This window comes from Podarcis filfolensis (genome assembly GCF_964270895.1).
Source record: "Podarcis filfolensis genome assembly, chromosome: W".
Lineage (NCBI taxonomy): Eukaryota > Metazoa > Chordata > Lepidosauria > Squamata > Lacertidae > Podarcis > Podarcis filfolensis.
Window position 1 is genome coordinate 5,140,567 of NC_139619.1, and position 22,561 is coordinate 5,163,127.

The 22,561-nt window shown below is 42.7% G+C and overlaps 1 protein-coding gene across 1 annotated transcript in view; it reads left to right on the plus strand.

The window, feature by feature from the left end:
* Positions 1–22,561, plus strand: part of LOC310753753 (inositol polyphosphate 5-phosphatase OCRL-like) — a gene marked incomplete at both ends in the record, with an annotated part of 332,356 nt that overhangs the window by 107,732 nt on the left and 202,063 nt on the right.

Consider the following 22,561-nt stretch of genomic DNA (forward strand, 5'->3'; position numbering starts at 1 on the left):
AGGTGAGATCCCGCATAACCTGCCCCAGCCCTCGATAGCTCTGCGGATCAGGAAGTCACTGCATGGATCGGAGGAGAACGTGGCCCTAGCGAAGAAGCTAATGGCAGCTAATGGCATGTATTTTAAGGTTTTAGGCGCACGTCCTAAGTCATCGAGGTGTGAAAGGTATTGCAGAACGTAGTCAGTGGTGGGCGGCACGTTAGGCGAAAGCCCAGATGTCCCAGACCTGAAGCCCAAGAAATCGCACCAGGCCCTCTTGTAAGACCTGAGAGTGGAGGGTGCGACAGATGCTAATACTCCCTTAATCACTTTGCGTCTCCAACGTTCCACAGGTGCTCCGGAAAGGGTTTGGGCAACAGCTGTGCTCCAGGTGCCAGCGACCGGAAGCAAGACATCGCAGAAGGGAGGAGACCCTTGCAGATCGGGATGACTGTCTCGCCAGTATGTTCACCACTGCCAGGTTGTCGGTTCTGAAGCACACCCGGCGATTTCGAAACTCCTCCGTCCAGATATGCACGGCCACTACTATTGGAAAAAAAAAAAACTCGAGAAAAGTGAGATCCCGCGTGATGCCCTTGCCCTGCCACCCCGTTGGCCAACGTTGCGCGCCCCATCGGTCCCTGAAATACAAGCCAAAGCCCAGGGACCCTGCCGCATCTGAATGGACCTGAAAATCTGAGGACAAGTTAAGAACATCCTGCCATAGGGATATTCCATTGTAGTGTTCCAAAAATGTCACCCAAACCTCTAGGTCGGCCTTACCTGTCTTTGGAAGACGGAACCTGTGGTGTGGGTGCTTGAGACCCACTGAAAGCCTGGCTAGGCGGGGAAAACTACTCTACAAGCAAAATTGAAATGACCTAACAGGGATTGTATCTGTCTGAGGGTGATTTTTGTTAGTGCAAGGGTAGTATGAATTATTTCCTTAAGGGTGTCAATCTTCTCCTTAGGTAAGCGGGATGATTGGGCAACTGTGTCCAGCTCTATGCCCAAGTACGTGAGACACACAGACTAACTGAATGTGGATGTTCATTATGCACTGTATCATAGTATAGTACAGTGATTATAAGAATATCTGCTTGAGTATACGTTTTCATCATGTGTAAAACTCATAAGGAATAAACAAATAGTTCTATATTGTGATCAAGTAACTCCTAGAACAAAATTGTACGTTTTAGCTTCAGAAAACCAGTTGCTTCTAGCCAACATCCTGTTGCCAATGTAGCTAAAATTTTAGCATTTTTGATAGTTAGTTGATAACAAGATTGTTAGTATGACAAGAGATTGGTGGGATACTCTCCTACAGATTTCCAAAACTGTTGTACAACAGACACAGCCAGGACATTCCAGAACAATTCTATCTGATACTGTAAATGTCAGGTTTCAGTTTCACTGTAGCTAGACAGAACTGATACATATGCAACATGTTCTAGAAGATTCCCAAAGGTGAGCTCTTGGCCAAAGCATTATCCACTTCAGTGAAGTGTTATTTCTCACAAAACTAGCAATTTGTTTACTAACTATACATGTTCCCTAATATGGTTAAAGCATTGAAATTATGCGATTCCGACTGTTGGGCTTAAAGGCTTACTAGATTCTAGGACTAAGGACTAAATCAGTATTGTACTTCTTTGCAATTTTGTCCACAGCTGCCCTGCTCATTGGGAGAACAGGAAATGGATCTGGAACACTTCAAAGCAGTACCATTGCTCCCATGTGTCTTCCTGCTTGGGCTGTCATTTTGTTAAAGCTGTGGTCTTGCTCTTGTAGTTGATCTGGGCGGAAAAGGCAGGTTCCCCAGGAAAAAATAATTCCTGTATGAGGTGTTATGGGATGATACATTTGGTTGCCTAATTATCGCGGCCCTGTTGGGTTCATCCCAATTAGCTGTATGCCATAGTGTGACTCCAGAGGCGGAGCTAGCTGCTCTGGCACCCGGAGTGGCACACGTGGTGTGCACCCAGGGGTGGGGCTAGCTACCCATGGGGTGAGGCGAATGTCCTTTCCCTTACTGACTTCTGATAAGGAGAGTCCTTCGCGGTTAAGGAGCCACTACCGGGATTCTGAAACCCTCTGAGAAACCCTTCCAAAGATAGGATGCTGCACTTCTGTCTGGATGGATAGACAAGAGGTTGAGGAGAGGAGAAAGCTAAACTGGAGAAAATGCTAGACCCAGAAGGACTTTAACGATGGTTCCCTGCTGCGGGGGCTCATCTGGAACTAGAGTGGTGGAAGCCCTGACCTCCCTGAAAGGGCCGCTTCCCATAGTAACACGCCATGGCTGGGTGAGCCCTAGCACATCTCACACACTCGTGCGGGTACTTAAAAGACTGCCTTTGGCATTGCCCTTTATTGAATTACCAGCACACCTTACGTTTTAAATCCTTTCTAAGGTCCAGCTTTCCAGTGTGATACACCTCTGATGGCTTCTTCCCGACATACGGGCTAACTGCCAGATGCTAAGAGCGGCGGCCTCTCCAGAAAGGGCGTAAGCCATTCTGACTCATCATCACCGGCTGATGAGGTGCCTGATTCTGGAAGCTGGACCCTGGGCTGCCTATTCTGCAAAGAACTAGAAGAACTGGAAGCAACCAGGCTATTGATACGGGCCGGCAGCCTCCACGCAGGCGCCCCGATGCGTTTCTGAAAGTCACCGAGCAAACCTGAGACCTAGTTTGCACAGGCGCCGTTCCTGTCTGAGGGCTTGGGCCTGCACCTGGGTAGTTTAAAGGCTGGCCACTGGTTTGCGAAACAAGGAAGTAAGAAACACAAGGCAAATAGAACTAAAGAATAGCTAGGAGAAAGTGCTGTTCATAGTCAACAAAGAATGATCTGAAGGCATTGAGGAACCGCGAAATGGGTTTGGGTTTATTATTACGTCGGTTGCCATCTGCAGTGTGTGCTGGTACTGCACCCGTGCGCTTCCTCTTGGGCGCCATGAGCTGCTCTGTGCACTAGTAAAATGCGCCTACTATTTATTTCGTCACTAATTATTTTATATTATTTTATTTTAAATTTAATTTTCATTTATTTATTTATTTATCTATATTTTTAATATTAATTATTATTACAATTTTTTATTTTTATAATTATAATTATTTATTATTATTATTTATTATTATTTATTTTTTAAATTTATTTTATTTTATTATTTTATTTTATTATTGTTGTTGTTATTTTTAATTAGTATTAATATCACCAATCAATTAATAACTTGACTGTAATTAAATGTCAGTATACAATTATTGTGTATCAATAAAGTTCAGAGCACGGTTGATGAATTAATCATTAATCGATAGTATCTCAATTAATAGCCAATGGATTTATAGCTATGAGTAGAAATTACTATTATCAATCGCTCCACGTAACTGCTGACAAAATGAACAAGCTATACGTCACTTAACTGCACCGCTTGTATTTATTTATATTTATTAAATCACAACCCAGCAAGAGTTCAAGCAGCAGCGCTCAGCTACATATTAGCACCTGGCTCCAAGGAACAATCCCATACACAAAGGAACCCCAACTGCAGTCAAACAGAATTAGAAGATAATTGCCTACAATAAAAAGTTGCCCCTATTAAATGATAGGCAAATCTAGGCGCAAAGCATTGCCAAGTAATCAAACAGAATTGAAAATAACTGCTTACAAGGAGATGCTCAGAAGCTGCAGCCAAATTAAGAGAAAAGGAAATCAATAAGATTCCAGGCCCACACCAGCGGCCCTCTGGAAAGGAGGGGTGAGGTAGCTCTTAAGGGGAAACTTACACCAAACAAAAGAAACTTTGCCAAACAAAGAAAGTAAATTTTTTGCCCACAAGGTTGGCTCAAGACCAGTTGATGGAAATAAAGGTGCTTAAATAGACAAAAGACTGCAATTGGTCAAACTGCTGGTTAGTTAAACTGACAATGCAACTAGAGCTGCTGAACTTCCAGGTGCTTAAAAGACAATGCCGAGCAATCAAGCCTGCCCAGCAGTTGAAAAACCTGACTGGTAACTGTGATGACTCAGGCAAAGGGAAATCCAAAGACACCTTTTTTTTTTTTTTTATAAGGTTAATGTGATGTATCTCTTTCCTGAAAGGGTGGGGGGTGGAGGGAGGGAGGAGGGGTGGAGGGAGGAGAAGGAAAGCGTGGGGGGGGGGAGTTTGGAGGGAGGAGGGGGTGTTGGGAGTAAAATGACGATGCGGGGCAAGGAAAAAGTTTGAAATATAAACCGTGAGTTAAACTGGACTTTTTAGTAAGGTACTATAAGCCGAAACTTTTTTTTTGTTGTTGTTGTTGTTTAAAAGCAGTTCTTGTGGTGTTTAGTGTCACTGGCTTTTGCCGTAATAAAACTTGAAACTTTAAAAGCAGTTTTCTTTAGGGAGCCTGTACTGGCAAATGCAGCCAATGACAAGAACCAGGCAAAGGCACACCTTCAAAGGTTCTAAACGTGCAGTGCTGAGGAATGGTTTCCTGATCATAAACCCTGAATTGTCCACCCCAAGCCCTGCCTTATTTCTTCCCCCAAACATCAAGCGGAGGGGGGGGGGTGGCTTAGAGAAACCAAGAGGGGTGAGGTTTAAGTGCACAATGTATTCCAAGCCCCAGCAGCCTTTAAATTTTACAGTGGGCTCCCGATTTAAGTGGTACCAATGGGAGGGGTGGCAGGGTAAATTAAACCCACGCTAGAAGAGTAAAAATCAATAAACGGCAGTCACAAACACATGCTGCAAGCACACACACACACGCACGACTTAAAATTGGAGAGGAGCCCTGGGGATCATCTAGTCCAACCCCAGCAATGCAGAAATATTTAACTGTCCCATACAGGCTCTCAAGGACAATGGAGGGGGAAAACACATAAGCACCCTGGCCAACAAATTAAATGTAAGGCAAAGCCTCTCAGTCACCCAGACCAGCCATGCAGGTGGACAGGCAAGGGCAATAGAGGGGAAAACATACAAGCATCCTGGCCAAAAATTAAAAGCACCAGGAGTGGGGGGAAATAGAAGGTTAAATGTAGGTTTTTACACGGAAAAGAGGACACAGCAACGCCAACCTGGATGCCTGGGTTTTAAAAAGCAGTAAAGCAATGAGCGCACACAAGCCTCTTAAAGTTAAAAGGCATGCAAGGAACCAGACCCCTCCCCCGACTCCAAACCTCATGGCTCTTCTCTGTGATGACTCTCCTAGCTGATGACTTGCGATGGGACGGTGATGAAGAATGAGGCCAGGGAGAGGCTGGCACTGCAGCAAAAGGCTGCTGAACACGCCCCCTCCACGGCACCTGGTTGGGTGGCCATCGGGGGGGCGTGAGTGCCAGCCAGGTGAGCTGGAGGCAGGGGGCAACGCCCCCTGCTGGGCGGTGCTCGGGCTCCCGCCCACAACCACTCCCCTCTCTTTCAGGGAGGAGAGTCTTAGTCACGAAAGACGGCAGACTGCCAAAAACCTTTTTTGACATAACTGACAACATGGATTTGATTGACATTTGGAGAACTAAGAACCCCTTGGGTAGAGAGGGAACTTTCTTCTCTGAAGCCAAAATGACATGGACAAGAATTGACCAAATTTGGATAACTAGAGGATTGGCTCCTAAAATTCGAAAAGCGGAAATTTGTCCTAAAACTTGCTCCGACCATAATGCTGTGAGAATGGAGATGAAATTAACACCAATTGGTTCCTTTAGATGGAGGATGAATGACACCTTGTTTAGAGATGCAGAGGTTACCAAGAAGGCCCAAAAAATCTTGAGAGACTATTTTGAGATAAATTTGAATACCACGGTTGAAAAAAGAGTAATTTGGGACGCAAGCAAAGCGGTCATGAGAGGGTTTCTGATTCAACAGAATGCAATAAAGAAGAGAACTTAAAATGAGAAAAAAGATAAAATTCTGGAGAAAATAAAAGAAGGAGAGAAGAAATTAAGAGCGAAACCAAAGTCGCAAGAGATTCTGAGAGAAATAAAGTTATATCAAGTACAATATATGAAAATGATAAATCAGGAAATAGAATGGAAAATTAAACAGATGAGACAAAAGACATTTGAATCGGCTAATAAATGTGGGAAACTGCTAGCCTGGCAGATGAAAAAAAGACAAAAATTAAACACCATCACAAATTTGGAAGTGGAAGGAAAGAATATACAGAATCCATTGGAGATTAGAAAGTGCTTCCAGAGATATTTTAAACAACTATATACACAAGGCCCACAGAAAGAGACTGATATAGACCAATTTTTAAGAACAAATGGATTACAAAAAAATTCTCAAGAAAATAAGTTAATGCTGAACTATAAAATAACGGAACAGGAGGTTGAAGGTGCCATCCAGAATATGCAGTTGGGCAAATCTCCAGGGCCGGACAGTTTAACCTCAAAATACTATAGATCTTTGAAAGATTGGTTAATTCAACCACTAAAGGAGGTTTGCAATGAAATTTTGGTGGGGGAAAAAGCGCCAGAGTCGTGGAAGGAAGCTTACATTACACTTATACCGAAAACTGAGTTTGAAAAAACCCAACTTAAGAACTACCGCCCCATATCCCTGCTTAATGTGGATTACAAAATCTTTGCAGATATATTGGCTAAAAGATTGAAAAAAGTTTTAGTTGAGGAGATACATAAAGACCAAGCTGGCTTTCTCCCGGGCAGACACTTGTCTGACAACACGAGAAATATAATTAACATTTTAGAGAAGCTGCAAGTGAACATTAATACTAAAGCAGTTTTGATATTTGTTGATGCGGAGAAAGCCTTTGATAATATTTCTTGGAGTTTTATGAAGAAAAATCTTCAGGGGATGGGGGTTGGTCAAGGTTTTGAAAATGGTATAGGTGCAATTTATTCAGAACAAAAGGCCAAATTGATTGTTAACAACGTGGTGACAGAAGAATTTAAGATGGAGAAAGGAACACGACAAGGCTGCCCAATTTCCCCTTTGCTTTTTATTTCGGTCCTGGAGGTATTGCTAAATATGATTAGAAGGGACCATCTGATCAAAGGTATTCAGGTCGGAGCTAAACAGTACAAACTTAAAGCTTTTGCAGATGATTTAGTATTGACATTACAGGAGCCAGAATCTAGTACCAAAAGAGTATTAGAACTGATTGAGGAATTTGGTCAAGTGGCAGGATTTAAGTTGAACAAGTTAAAGACTAAGGTTCTCGAGAAAAATTTAACACCAATTGAGAAAGAGAGGTTTCAGAAGGAGACGGGTCTAACATTAGTTAAGAAAGTAAAATACCTGGGGGTTAACATGACTGCTAAGAACTTGAATTTATTTAAAGATAACTATGAGAAATGCTGGTCAGAAGTGAAAAAGGATCTTGAAATATGGTCAAACTTGAAGCTTTCCTTGTTTGGTCGAATTGCTGTGATAAAAATGAATGTACTGCCAAGAATGTTATTTTTGTTTCAATCATTGCAAATTTTGGACAAAATGGACTGTTTCAAGAAGTGGCAGAGAGACATTTCTAGATTTGTCTGGTAGGGCAAGAAGCCCAGAATAAAATTTAAAATATTAACTGATGCAAAGGACAGAGGTGGATTTGCCCTGCCAGACCTTAAACTTTATTATGAATCAGCAGCATTTTGCTGGTTGAAAGAATGGCTGCTTCTTGAGAACACAGACATTTTGGATTTAGAAGGTTTTAATAACGTTTTTGGGTGGCATGCATATTTGTGGTATGACAAGGTTAAAGCACACAAAGCATTTAAAAACCATATTGTCAGAAGAGCATTGTTTAATGTCTGGATAAGATATGAAGACTTACTTGAAAATAAAACCCCAGACTTCCGGAGGCGGCGCCAACGGCAATGGCGGTCTCCTTCTGAGTAGGAGGAGAAGCCCTGTAGAAAGTGGGTCTGTTCCGCTACGGCGAAGCGGGGACCCGATTTGAAATCGCAGGCAGAAAGAGCCTGCGAGCGTGGGACCCAGCAGGCACCTTTTGCGCCCCCCGTTTTTGCGAGGGAGCCCCGAAAGGGGTTCCGGTGTGCAGCGGGAGTGGCGCGGTGCTACGGGTCGATTGCTGCGTCTACAGAGCGAAGCCGCGTAGCTGTTGCCGGAGAGCGCTGACCTTTTTCCTGTGAAATTCGGCTTTAAAAGAGAACACCCGTGAGTAGGGGGATTTAAGAAATTTGGACTTGAGGAAAAAAAAGGACTGAATTTGGGCTCCGAAGCGGAAAGGTGTAAACAGGAAGTCCGCCTTTCCGTTTTGTAAAAGATCAAAGCAAAGACCTTTCTGTGCTATTACTTTAATGTGGATCGTTCAACTTTAACTCTAAGCACCTAAGGAGAGAACTCCCCTGTAGGGGAAGTTGAGAAAGTGACTGTATTTCTTCTGGGGATCTTCTGGGAATTTAAAAAGACCTCTTATTTGAACTCTCAGGGGAACGGTCTGTCAGATTAATGAGGTTTGCTACATTTGAGCTCGCATTGACTGTGGATACAGTAAATATTTGATCTAACTCTGCAAGAAGATACATTTCTGAGTTTTACTGATCTGAATACTTAGTTTCAATTAAAGAGGGGACACGGAAAGCTACAAAAAGACTTGTTTGTCTGGCTATTGAGAATCTTATGGTAGCCACTGTATCCCCCTAGAGGACTATTGAAGTTAATACCTGACTGGAGGAATTTTCCACTGTTAACTTTGGGGACTTTCCACTACAAGGCTTGCCTGTGGGAATTGACCTTGACTGAAGATAAAGGGGAATGACTGAACAAAGAGCAACAAGATCCAAGGTCAAAGTCCAACAATCTACTTCAATCTCCCAGCAACGTAGAGCATCTGTGCCTGGCCTCCCTGTGACTCAGGAGGAAGACCCAGGGCAAATTGAGCCAAAAGGAATGGCCTCAGAAGGGGAATTTACATCTGTGTTGAATAAAATTTACGAAAAATTGGAAGGCCTAAGTAAACAGGTCTCAGATCAGTCAGCTGAAATTAAAGGGAACACAGCCAGTATTAACTCAAATACTAAAGCTATAGAAAAACTGTTGGAGGAATCTGCGACTACTAGGAAAATAGCCGAGGAGGCAAAAGAAAAAGCTGTGGCTGTGGAGGAGGAAATCAAACCAATACGTAAACAGATTGGGGACCACCAGGCCTTATTGTCTATGGTTGAATTGAGAGAGAGACAGACAAACCTGAGGATCAGGGCGGTGCCAGAACTTGAGAGAGATAATTTGAATGACTATCTTTCACAGGAATTTCAGAAATTCTGGAACTTGGAGCTGGATAAAGATTTTAAGATAGTGAGCGCCTTCAGACTTGGAAGAGGAGGGAGGAAAAACAGGGTGAGAGACTGTTTGGTGACCCTCCGATCGAAAGAGGAACGAGACAAAATATTGAGTGCTCACTTCCAGAAGACCCTAGAGATTAATGAGACCAGAGTGGAGATTTTTAAAGATATTCCGAAACACCTTTTGGATTTGAGAACTAACTACGGAGATTTGGTGGCCTTGTTGAGAAAGAATACTATTGTTTTCAGATGGGAGTTCCCCCAGGGACTGTCCTTTACATTTAAGGGGGAAAAGTTCAGAATCAGATCAGTGGAAGATAAGGAAAAATTTCTGAGAGATTTTGAAGAAGATCTACAAAAGGAAGCGACAGATCTGCTAAAAGCCTTGAGACCAGGAGCCGGCATAGCACCACCACCTTTGGAATTTGACAAATCAAAAAAGAAGATACCACCGCAAGAACTTGACGAGCTCTTGGGAGCGGCTGGAGGAAATTAAAATAATCACACCATGTCTCTGCAATTATTAAGTTGGAACATTCACGGTTTTAATTCGCCGGAGAAGAGGAGGAAAGTATTTCATATATTAAAAAAGGACCAATTGGATCTAATTTGTTTGCAGGAAACTCATGTGGTAAGGCTCCACAGGAAAGTTCTCATTAATAAAAGATTGGGTCAAGAATTTATTTCATCGGACAAAGTCAAAAAGAGAGGAGTTGTTATATACGCTAAAGAGAGCCTATCACCGAAATTTGTTTTTAAAGATGAACAAGGAAGGTTTATTGCAATTGAGATTCAACTACAAGGTGAAAAATATTTGATTTTAGGAGTATATGCACCAAATGAGGGGAAATCTGAATTTTTTAAGAAATTGCATGAGACATTGCTGGACTATATGGACTATAACATCATTTTGATGGGAGATATGAATGGAGTGGTATCTACTAACATGGATAAGTCACAAAGACAGGTGGTAACCAAAGATGGAAGACTACCCAAAACTTTCTTTGAATTGACTGACAATATGGATTTGATTGACACTTGGAGAACTAAGAACCCCCTTGGAAGAGAGGGAACATTCTTCTCTGAAGCCAATATGACATGGACAAGAATTGATCAAATATGGATAACTAGAGGACTGGCACCCAAGATTCGAAAAGTGGAAATCTGCCCCAAAACTTGCTCCGACCACAATGCAATAAAGATGGAGATGAAACTAATGCCAATTGGCTCCTTCAGATGGAGGATGAATGACGCCCTGTTTAGAAACCAGGAGGTGATTAAGAAGGCCCAAAAAACATTGAGAGACTACTTTGAGATAAATTTAAACACTACGGTGGAAAAAAGAACAGTCTGGGACGCAGGCAAAGCGGTCATGCGAGGGTTTTTGATTCAACAGAATTCAATAAAGAAGAGAACCCAAAATGAGAAAAAAGATAAAATTCTGGAAAAAATAAAAGAAGGAGAGAAAAGATTAAGAGCTAAACCAAAATCCCAAGAGATTCTGAGAGAAATTAAGTTATATCAAGTACAATATATGAGAATGATAAATCAGGAAGTGGAATGGAAAATTAAACAGATGAGACAAAAGTCTTTTGAATCGGCTAACAAATGTGGGAAACTGCTTGCATGGCAGATGAAGAAAAGACAGAAACTAAATACCATAACAAACTTGGAAGTAAATGGAAAGATTATACAGAACCCATTGGAAATTAGAAACTGCTTCCAGAGATTTTTCAAACAACTTTATACACAAGGGCCACAGAAAGAGGTCGAATTAGACCAATTTCTGAGGAAAAATGGATTACAAAAAATCTCTCAAGAAAAGAGGACAATGTTGAGTGACAAAATTACAGAACAGAAAGTGGATGGTGCCATTCGGAACATGCAGTTGGGCAAATCTCCAGGACCAGACGGCTTAACCTCCAAATACTATAGAGTTTTGAAAGATTGGTTAATCCGACCACTAATGGAGGTATGCAATGAGATACTAGAGGGGAAAAAGGCGCCGGAGTCGTGGCAGGAAGCTTATATTACACTTATACCAAAAACTGAGTCTGAAAAGACGCAACTTAAGAACTACCGCCCCATATCCCTTCTTAATGTGGATTACAAAATATTTGCGGACATTTTGGCAAATAGATTAAAGAAAGTACTACTGGAAGAGATTCATAAGGACCAAGCGGGCTTTCTCCCGGGTAGACACTTGTCGGACAATACAAGGAACATAATCAACATCTTGGAGAAGTTGCAAGTGAATATAAACACCAAAGCAGTTTTAATCTTTATAGATGCGGAGAAAGCCTTTGACAACATCTCTTGGAGTTTTATGAAGAAAAATCTTCAGGGGATGGGGGTGGGTCAAGGGTTTGAAAATGGTATAAGTGCAATTTACTCAGAACAAAAGGCTAAATTAATTGTGAATAATATGGTGACAGAGGGATTTAAGATAGAGAAAGGTACACGACAAGGCTGCCCAATTTCCCCATTGTTATTCATCACAGTCCTGGAGGTATTATTGAACATGATTAGAAGGGACCGTTTGATAAAAGGCATTCAGGTCGGAGCTAAGCAATATAAATTGAAAGCTTTTGCAGATGACTTAGTTTTAACATTACAGGAGCCAGAATCTAGTTCGAAAAGAGTTTTGGAAGTGATCCAAGAATTTGGGCAGATGGCTGGTTTTAAGCTGAATAAATCTAAAACAAAAGTTCTTGAGAAAAATTTAACACCGATTGAGAAAGACAGGTTTCAGAAGGAGACAGGCCTAACAATAGTAAAGAAGGTTAAATATTTGGGGGTTAATATGACTGCTAAGAATCTAAACTTGTTTAAAGATAACTATGAGAAATGTTGGCTAGAAGTGAAGAAGGATCTAGAGATATGGTCAAATTTGAAGCTTTCCTTGTTGGGAAGAATTGCGGCTATTAAGATGAATGTATTGCCAAGGATGTTATTTTTGTTTCAATCTTTGCAAATTGTGGACAAGATGGACTGTTTCAAGAAGTGGCAGAAGGATATTTCTAGATTTGTCTGGCAGGGCAAGAAGCCTAGAATAAAATTTAAAATACTAACCGATGTAAGAGAAATAGGTGGTTTCGCCCTGCCAGACCTGAAACTCTATTATGAATCGGCCGCATTTTGCTGGCTGAAAGAATGGCTGCTTCTTGAAAACACTGACATTTTGGATTTAGAAGGTTTTAATAATGTCTTTGGGTGGCATGCATATTTGTGGTACGACAAGGTCAAAGCTCATAAAGCATTTAAAAATCATATTGTCAGGAAAGCATTGTTCAATGTCTGGTCAAGATATAAAGACTTATTGGAGAACAAAACCCCAAGGTGGTTGTCACCAATGGAGGCAAAGGCACTTAAAAAGTCCAATATGGAGGCCAAATGGCCGAAATATTGGGAAATACTGGAACAAGAAGGAGACAAATTGAAATTGCAGAGTTTTGAGAAATTAAAAGATAAGGTGCGAGATTGGCTGCATTATTTTCAAATAAGAGAAGCCTATAACATGGATAAAAAAATAGGTTTCCAGGTGGAAAAATCAAAATTGGAAACTGAGTTGTTAGAACCCAAAACTAAAGTACTTTCAAGAATGTATAACTTGCTGCTAAAATGGAATACGCAGGATGAAACAGTTAAATCTGCTATGATTAAATGGGCACAAGATGTTGGTCACAACATCATGTTTGCTGACTGGGAACGGTTGTGGACCACAGGTATGAAATTTACGGCATGTAATGCCCTAAGAGAGAATATTATGAAAATGATATACAGGTGGTACATGACACCAGTCAAGCTTGCAAAAATCTACCATTTGCCTGACAATAAATGTTGGAAGTGTAAAGAAAGTGAAGGAACATTCTTTCACCTTTGGTGGACATGCCCAAAGATTAAGGCTTTCTGGGAGATGATATATAACGAAATGAAAAAAATCTTTAGATATACATTCCTTAAGAAGCCAGAGGCCTTTCTCTTGGGCATGGTGGGCCAATTGGTGCCAAAGAAAGATAGAAATTTCTTTATGTATGCAACAACAGCAGCAATAATCCTCATCGCAAAGTATTGGAAGACACAAGAGCTACCCACCCTGGAAGAATGGCAGATGAAGCTGATAGACTATATGGAATTGGCGGAAATGACTGACAGAATCCGAGACCTGGGAGAAGAGATGGTGGAAGAAGACTGGAAGAAATTCAAAGACTACCTTCAGAAATATTATAAAATTAATGAGTGTTAAAAATGTGCTTGGATGGGTAATAAGTGGTAACTAGTGATAAAAGTTATTAAGATTATGCAAAAAAGGTATGGATAATTGGTTGAAAAATAGGGATATAGTATATGTTATGGTACAAAGTTTAAACATTTGATAAAGGGTAAGAATTTGCTGAATTAAATATTTGAATGGGAATACAAAAAGGGGAAGGTGCGAGGAGGTCAAGAACATAAGCATATGAAATTGAGGTTATTGGAAAAATGGAATGGTTTTATTTTTTCTTTCTTTAAATGTAATTTTTCTTAATTAGTTGTGTTTTTCTTTCTGTATTTTTTGTCTTTTTTTTCTCTTTTGTGTGTTTCTTTTTTCTGTAATTTATGGTTTTTTATTCTGTGAATTTCTATTTTTCTTTTTTGTAAAACTTTAATAAAAATCTTTTTTTTTTTAAAAAAATGAAAATAAAACCCCAAGGTGGCTATCACCGATGGAGGCGAAGGTTCAGAAAAAGCTCAATATGGAGGCCAAATGGCCAAAATATTGGGAGATTTTGGAACAGGAGGGTGACAAACTGAAATTGCAGAGTTTTGAGAAATTAAAAGACAAAGTGCGAGATTGGCTTCATTATTATCAAATAAGGGAGGCTTACAATTTGGACAAAAAAAAATGGTTTCCAGGTGGAAAAATCAAAATTGGAAACAGAACTGCTAGATCCCAAAACTAAGATATTATCAAGAATGTATAACTTGCTGTTGAAATGGAATACTCAGGATGAAACGGTTAAGAACTTTTTTATGTATGCTACAACGGCAGCAAGAATACTTATAGCAAAGCACTGGAAGACACAAGATCTACCCACTCTGGAAGAATGGCAGATGAAGTTGATTGACTGTATGGGACTGGCAGAAATGACCGGCAGAATCCGTGACCAGGGAGAAAAGTCAGCAGAAGAAGATTGGAAGAAATTTAAGGACTATTTACAGAAATACTATAAAATTAATGAACCTTGAAAAGATGTTGGTTTGAGCTTTGGTGGTCTCTAGCTGTCATGATAAAGATAATGGGGACTAAAATTCTTTAAGTTATTATTTTTTTAAAAAAAAAGTTGAATGAAAATAAGGCTTATTTTAAAAGGAATGTTGAGAGATTAGGATTTGCTGAATTAACAGGTTGAACTAGAGAACAAGAAGGGGAGGTATGAGGAAGTCAAAGAAATATGTTATTGAAAGATTGTTATCGAAATTGATTTGTTTTTAATATTTTTCTTTTTCTTTTTCTTTTTGTGTTTATATAAAATTGGAAAATCTAATAAATATTTATATAAAAAAAGGATGAAACGGTTAAATCTGCTATGATTAAATGGGCACAAGATGTTGGACATAATATAATGTTTGCTGACTGGGAACAGTTGTGGACCACAGGTATGAAATTTACGGCATGTAATGCCTTAAGAGAGAATATTATGAAAATGATATACAGGTGGTACATGACACCAGTCAAGCTTGAAAAAGTATATCATTTGCCCGATAATAAGTGTTGGAAATGTAAAGAAAATGAAGGTACATTCTTTCACCTTTGGTGGACGTGCCCAAGGATTAAGGCCTTCTGGGAGATGATCTATAATGAATTGAAAAAGGTATTTAAATATACCTTCTTGAAGAAACCAGAGGCTTTCCTCCTGGGCATGGTCGGCCAATTGGTGTTAAAGAAGGATAGAACTTTGTTTATGTACGCTACAACAGCAGCAAGAATACTCATCGCAAAGTATTGGAAGACACAAGATCTATCCACCTTGGAAGAATGGCAGATGAAAGTGATAGACTATATGGAACTGGCGGAAATGTCTGGCAGAATCCGAGACCAGGGAGAAGAGTTGGTGGAAGAAGATTGGAAGAAATTTAAAGACTATTTGCAGAAACATTGTAAAATTAATGAATGTTAAAATGATGTTGGATTGAAATGAAACGGCTTTAGCAACAAGGTTAAAAAGAATATGTAAAAATGGATTGATAATCAGATGAAAATACGAAGTTATAATATGTTAAGATATAGAATTAAGATAAAAACAAAGAGGGAAAGGATTTGCTGAATTAACCATGTGAACTGGAATACAAAAAAGGGAGGTGTGAGGAGGTGAGGAAATAAGTAAATGAAATATAAGACATGAAAATATTGATCTGTTTTTAATTGTTGTTGTTTTTTACTTTTCATGTATTTTGTATTTTTCCTTTGTATTTTTGTACCTTTTCTTTCTTTTTTTCTTTTTAATTTTTATTTTCTCTTTTTTAATTCTGTAACTTTTTTCTGTCTGTAAAACTTCAATAAATATCATTTTCAAAAAAAAACAAAACAACAAAAAACAAATCCTCTGTGCAAATGCGTCTGGTGTTACCAGAACCTATATGCATCCCCCAGCTTTCGAGGGGAGCTTAAGACAGAGTGCTCAACGGAAGGTCATTTCCATTCATCGCTACCATCACCGTTTCTGTTCTGTTTGCACAGACGCTCTTACTGAAGAACAAATGACACTTTGCCCAGGGAGGGCCCTTGGTAATATGGTGCCCTCCTGGTGCCTTCCAAAAGCCAGGCAGGGGAGGGGTCAGGCTTGGGGAAGGATGCACAAGGCTCTGGTGGGGTCCTAGAGCCCTCTCATCTCATTCCCAAAGCTGGGAGAGTGCTAACTAGGCTTGGGGAAGGAGGCAGGAAGGCTCCCTTCTGGCCCCCACATCCTGTGCAGGGGAAGAGCTTCACTGCCCTAAATCCACCTCTGCTTTGCCTCATGTTTCAGTCACCATGAAGGCATTTTACCCATTCAAGAAAGTTGCACAATGTATTTTGGAGGTCACTTCTTTGAGTCGTGATGGGAAAAACTGAATTCCTGTGCAGAATCCTTAATGCGCACCAAACTGGAGGGGTACAGCAAGCACTACTGTTGGACGATGCTGTATGGAACCTAACACTTCACCAGTCTAGTCGTTGCATAAAAGTTCTAGCAAAACTATGTGTTCGGGTGCCTCGACCCTTACACAGTTTCCTGAATCCTTGCAGTGATCAGGTTTTTTTTGGGGGGTGGGGGTGAGTTGTCTGGTGGCAGATGAAAAACGGCACCGAAGTTAGCAAAATGCAGTAACCAAAACTACATCTGCATAATGGACTGTTCTTGACGGTAGGCAGCAATTGCCATGTGATACCATGACAAGGATAGGAGAATATTTAGCAAGTGAGTCAGAGCTTACAGTTGCCATATTCAGATGGGTTATTACATGCTCTTGTTTGACTTGAGACTGGACACCTCCCCCACAGGACACTACACTATTACTTTTGTGGTACATAAATAAAGCCATAGGCTATGCAAATAACAGGTGGAATAATTGGCAGAATTCTCTGCTAGGTTTTGTGACCTCTGCCATTTCTCAAGGACAGGGTCACAGACATCTGAACACAATTGACCATTTAATAAGAAATGAGTTCTTAAAGGACTGTCAGCATTTATTTGTGGCTTTCCTTTGGTGATGTAGATATAATTCATGTTTGTGAGGTGCCCCCTCCCTTTTTACGTGCTCCTGGCTCCTAGTCAAGTAACCAGTTCATGTTCTGTAATTCACACAGAAATCTTCAGCACCACAGGGCAGGTGTATCTGGTACTGAACACTTTTTGCCTGAACAGATTTCAGAAAAACACAACAGCTCTTGGTATTCAACGTTACCTGTTGAGTTACTCTACTCTGAATGCCCTTGCTTAGTTAATCGAGTCCACTTTTCTGCATCAACAAAACACACTTTGCATCTTAAACAAAACTCCCATCAGGATTCCAGTAGGAACCAGTTTTGAAAGGGGGGACCCAAACCCAGTGGGTCTATTTTTGCTTGCGCCAGAAGACGTTGCTGAACTCCCTTAATCATGGTGAGTGCAAGGGTGTTGTAATCTATGTATTCACACATCACCATCGACTTTCTGACTTACGGTTGCAAGATGCTTCATTTCTCCCCCTTTGCTCCTGGCACAAGCAGGATAAACAAACCTGGAAGCTTTGTTTTCCCCATTACATCTGGTCATGGTTTGCTGCTTCCTAACAAGCCACAGTCAGCAGGCCAGCCATAAGCAGGGACTTCAGATTGGCTGACAATTGTTGCTTATTATGATAAGGCCACAGTCCCGGGTTCAGACGTGATGTGGTGCCAAGGCCTTGTGCTTTGCTTCTCCTGCTTGCTCCAAGAGAGAACAGCATGAGGAGCAATTGGGCAGCATGTGCTACATAATGCATTATAAAATGTCTCCTGATGGCCGTTGTATGTTTACAGGAAGCTGCTTTGTATGCAATCAATCACAGTCTTCACTTAGACTAATCTGCATAATAACAAATCACCATTTCGCAGGGAATGCATGTTTTAATGCTCGCTAATGGCAAACTCCTTGCTTGTAGAAATATCTTTTTAAATCCTATCCAAATGGCATGTCCTTGTCTCAGCTCCTGAATTACCATTACCGAAATGTAGATCTAGGAAATTTCCACTTCCTGCCTACCTTGGGAAAGATCGTGCGCCTATTTATGACCTTTAGGTCATCAGCCCTCCCGTCTCGACTCATGGAGATAAAGGATACTCTATGGTGGTTCCACTCTCTCCGCCCAGTGAGGGTATTTAAGGACGAAACAAGGAGGCAATTGGTTCCTTGCATAGAGTCAAAGCTAATGAGGACAAGGGAAAGCAAGCTTAACACTAGAAATACTAACTGCCCGAAGGAAGAAAAGAATTCTGTAAGCCTAGATTTACAAGACCTGAAGAAGAGGCTAATGAGTATAAAGACTGAGATTTCTACCCAAAATATAAGGTCAGTAGAGCCTAGAGCACAATATTTAAAGAGGTCCAACAGCTCTTTATCCCATAGAAAGACATCAGTGCAACTCCCTGTTCCCTTTTCAAGCGACACCGAAGTAGATGAGGAATTTGGCACCTCCGACATTTCTATGGCAACAACACCTAAAGAACTCTACGCTGCTGACAATCTGGAGAAATCCAGCACCCAATCTACATCTGGACCTTTGCCTAATGTTCCAAAAATTTATCAGAATGATCAACCTTCTCTACTGTACTCCTGGCGAGACAGGATGGACAGATCTTCCAAACTCGAAGCTGGCTCTTTGTTGGCCAGTGATCCACATTTTATAGCACATGCCTCATTAATACTCCCACAGCCACAGATAGAACCAACAGTCCTCCAATCAATCCAGGAGGGAGAGGGGGATTGACAGTTAATGAAACACCGTGGGACCGCCCTCCCCGCTTGGGGTGCGGTTGGTTGGGTTTTATCTTCTAGGGATACTTACCCTATCAAACCTTCACCTCTTCCCCTTACCATTTTGACCCAGGAGTCCTGGCCCAGGGATGACTTGTCAGTGAGGGGATGTTACCCCTCTATTGGGGAGGCTAGTATGGGGTCTGGGATTCCCACTATTGAAGGGCTAGGGAGGAATGGCGGTGGGGCTAGATATCACTATCGGCGAAGGGTTTTGAGATGCAGTGATGCTCAAACCCCTTCCAATCTACGCCCCATCCCAAGGGATGAGGGTAGGGCGAGCAGGGATTACCCACCTCCGTCATTGGTGTTGTGCAATGCCAGGTCCATAGGCAACAAAACCTCCACCATGGGTGACTTTTTTGTCTCGCAGGGGATTGACCTGGCTTGCGTGACGGAGACCTGGGTACGGGAAGGCGAAGTAGTCTCCCTACATGAGATAACACCCCCAGGCTTCTCTGTCCTCCATCAATCGTGGACTGTGGGTTGGGGGGGGGGGAGGAGTAGCGTTGTTAATCCCGGAGGATTGCTCTTTCAGAGCTCTGCCAGCACCGGCAATCTCCGGCATTGAATGTGTTGGTCTCGTGTGGGGCACCAAGGAGAGCTTGGCTGTCTGGCTGGTGTACCGACCACCCAGCGCACCGGCAGCCACCCTGTCAGACCTGCTGGAGATGGCGGCGGGCTGGGCCTTGGAGTTCCCAAGCTTATTGGTTTTGGGAGACTTCACTGTCCATGCCGATGCCTCCCCCTCCTCACAGGCTCTGTACCTAGTGACTTCCATGGCAACACTAGGGCTCTCCCAGTTTGCTTTGGGCCCCACTCATCAAGCAGGCCACACGCTGGATCTGATCTTTGGTGCTGGCATAGATGTGATCATGCTCCCCCCTGTGGAACAGCCATGGTCTGCTCACTACGCTCTGAAAGCCAAGATTGACTTCCCGCTCCTCCCCTGCTCGGGTGGCGAGCCTATTTGGGCTCGCCCCCAAAGGCTGATGGATCCTGAAAGATTCCGTCAGGCCTTGCGGGACCCTGCTCCTCCTGGCGACTCATTAGATGACCTTGTCGAGGACTGGAATAACCAGCTCTTGGCAGCCATCGATGAGATCACGCCTAAGCGCCCTCTGCGACCCCGTCGAAACCAGGCCCCTTGGTTTACTGAGGTGCTCCGGAAAATGAAGCAGGATCTCAGACAGCTAGAGTGAGTATGGCGACGGACTCATGACAGAGCTTCAAGAACATCTTATAGGACACTTATGAAAGCCTATGAGATGGCTATGCAAGCTGCTAAGAAATCTTACTTTGCAGCTTCCATTGCATCCGCTAGCTCTCGCCCGACACAACTTTTTAGAATAATTAGGTCGATAATGTCCTTAGGAGGACAACCAAATTTAAGCACAAATTTGACCCACAGCTGTGAGGCATTCGCGAGCTTTTTTGCGGAGAAAGTCCTGTTGCTCCGCCATGACCTCCCTGCCAGTTTAGATACAGTGACTGAACTGGAGGCCCCTTGACTGTCTTCGGGTCCAGTGTTGGACCATTTCAATCGGCTACTCCCTGCTGATGTGGATAGCAAAGATGGCTGTTAGTGAGCAAGCAGGAAAGAGGGGGAAACTGGTTGGCAGAGATTAGAAAAACAGATAGACAGACAGAAAGATCGACGTAGGGAATTCCGCTGTCAGGGTCTACTCCCCATCTTCCCCATGATGCCTGTGCCCACTGTCTCCCTCATCACTTCCTTGATGCGGCTGAGCTGGTCCTTCCTGACAAAGATGAGCACCAGCTGCACCTAGAAGATGCAAGGTACTGGGATGTCTACCAGCTCTGTTCATTGCTTGCTGTCCTGGGCCGGCTGGATGCAGATAGGAGTGGCAGGTGGCACCAACTGGGGATCCCCCAAGGGAAGAAGGCTGAGAGCCAGGGAACTGGTGGGGGGACGACGAGGCTGAGTCGTCCGAGGGAGAAGAGGGAGCAGACTGTGAGCAAGAGGAGGTGTTGGAAACTGAAGAGGCAGGAGGGCAGGAAGATTCTGTGGCAAACAGCAGTCCAGAATCCGAGGCAGAAGTGGAGGCTGGAGGCGGGGGTCAAGAGGCAGAGATCAGGCAGGCTGCTGAAGAAGCCAGGGGGTCTCCCCATCCTGCTGCGATCAGCTCCCCTCCCTGCTGGTCTCCCAGAACACAGAGAAATTAAGAGGAGGGAGCAAAGACAGGCAAGGTGTCAGAGTCTCAGGTTGCTTGGGAAGGACCAGGGGGAGGAGGAGACTTCAGAGAGTGGTGGGAGGGTAGCAACCTTCAGCCTTCACAACTACCTCACTGGGGCAAGACCTGTTGGGAAAGGTTTCTGTGATCACGAGGCCTGCACGGTTTGGGTTTCTTTGAATAAAGAATGTTGGCTTCTTTTGAATAAAACACCACTGACACCAGGTGTTTTTTCTTGCTGACCTCCTCCTCCTCACTCCAGCTCCTCACTCCAGCTCCTGACAGCTGTCTGGCTGCTGAAGAAATGGGTGGGGTTGGACTTACTTTCTTGTACTTGGATTTGGAACGCAAAGCCTTTTCCACAGCTGTCAGCCACTCTTGCTCCTTTGTCGAGTCCAAGTAGAAGAAAGCCTCTGTGCTCAGGTCCAGCTCCTGGAACCGAATGCCCAAGTGCCAAAGAGAAGGATGTGGAACTGTAGGAATAGGACTCCAATCGGAACAGACGTGCTGGTTAAATATGCAAAGACAACCGGAGTGTGCAAGGGCAGGCAAGATCAGGACCAAGAACAAACAAGTAATACCAGCCACTTCTTCCTCAGCTTAGCTATTCTGGGCCCCAAAGGAGCTTTGCTAATGAAAGAGAAAAAGCTTTTTCCTTGTATTTTTTAAGATGTGCCAGCCAGCCTGATATCTAAGCACTATCCCAGTAGCCACAGGCAACCAGAAATTCTTTGAAGGCAAGTGAGTTGGTTGGTCTCTCCCTTCTTCCTTCACCTGGCAACCTGGTTTCCAGGCTGGCTTTCCGGGAGCAGAAAACCACCTCTCAGATCTGCTGTGCCAAGCTTGTTTGCTAGAAGATTACCCCGTAACACCCTTGTCCTCTTTGCAAACCTCCTAAATGGCTAGCCTTCTGTGTTTCCATGCTGGCCATGAAGGAATGGGCATTCCCCACTCTGAAAACAGCACAGAAATACAGCCTGTCTAGTAAAGGGGTAAAAAGAACAAGCTAAACAGCCTCTGTAAAACAGTAGCATCTGAAGCTGCTAACCACATACTGATAAACATATCATAAAAGCAGACATGAAAAACAAATGGTCACTGGGTACTACTAACAGTGGGACACGGGTGGCGCTGTGGGTTAAACCACAGAGCCTAGGACTTGCAGATCAGAAGGTCGGCAGTTTGAATCCCCGTGACGGGGTGAGCTCCCGTTGCTCGTTCCCTGCTCCTGCCAACCTAGCAGTTCGAAAGCACGTCCAAGTACAAGTAGATCAATAGGTGCCACTCTGGCGGGTAGGTAAACGGTGTTTCCGTGTGCTGCTCTGGTTCACCAGAAGCGGCTTAGTCATGCTGGCCACATGACCCGGAAGCTGCACGCCGGCTCCCTCGGCCAATAAAGCGAGATGAGCGCCGCAACCCCAGAATCAGCCATGACTGGACCTAATGGTCAGGGGTCCCTTTTTTTAAAAAAAAATAATATGATATTTATTAGAAGTTTAAAAGTTACAGAAAAAAGAAGAAAAGAAAACAACAAAGAATTAACAAAACATACATTGCAATACATAAAAAAGAAAGGAAAAAAAAACATAAAAACCAATACAACAATAACAATAACAATAAAAACACATC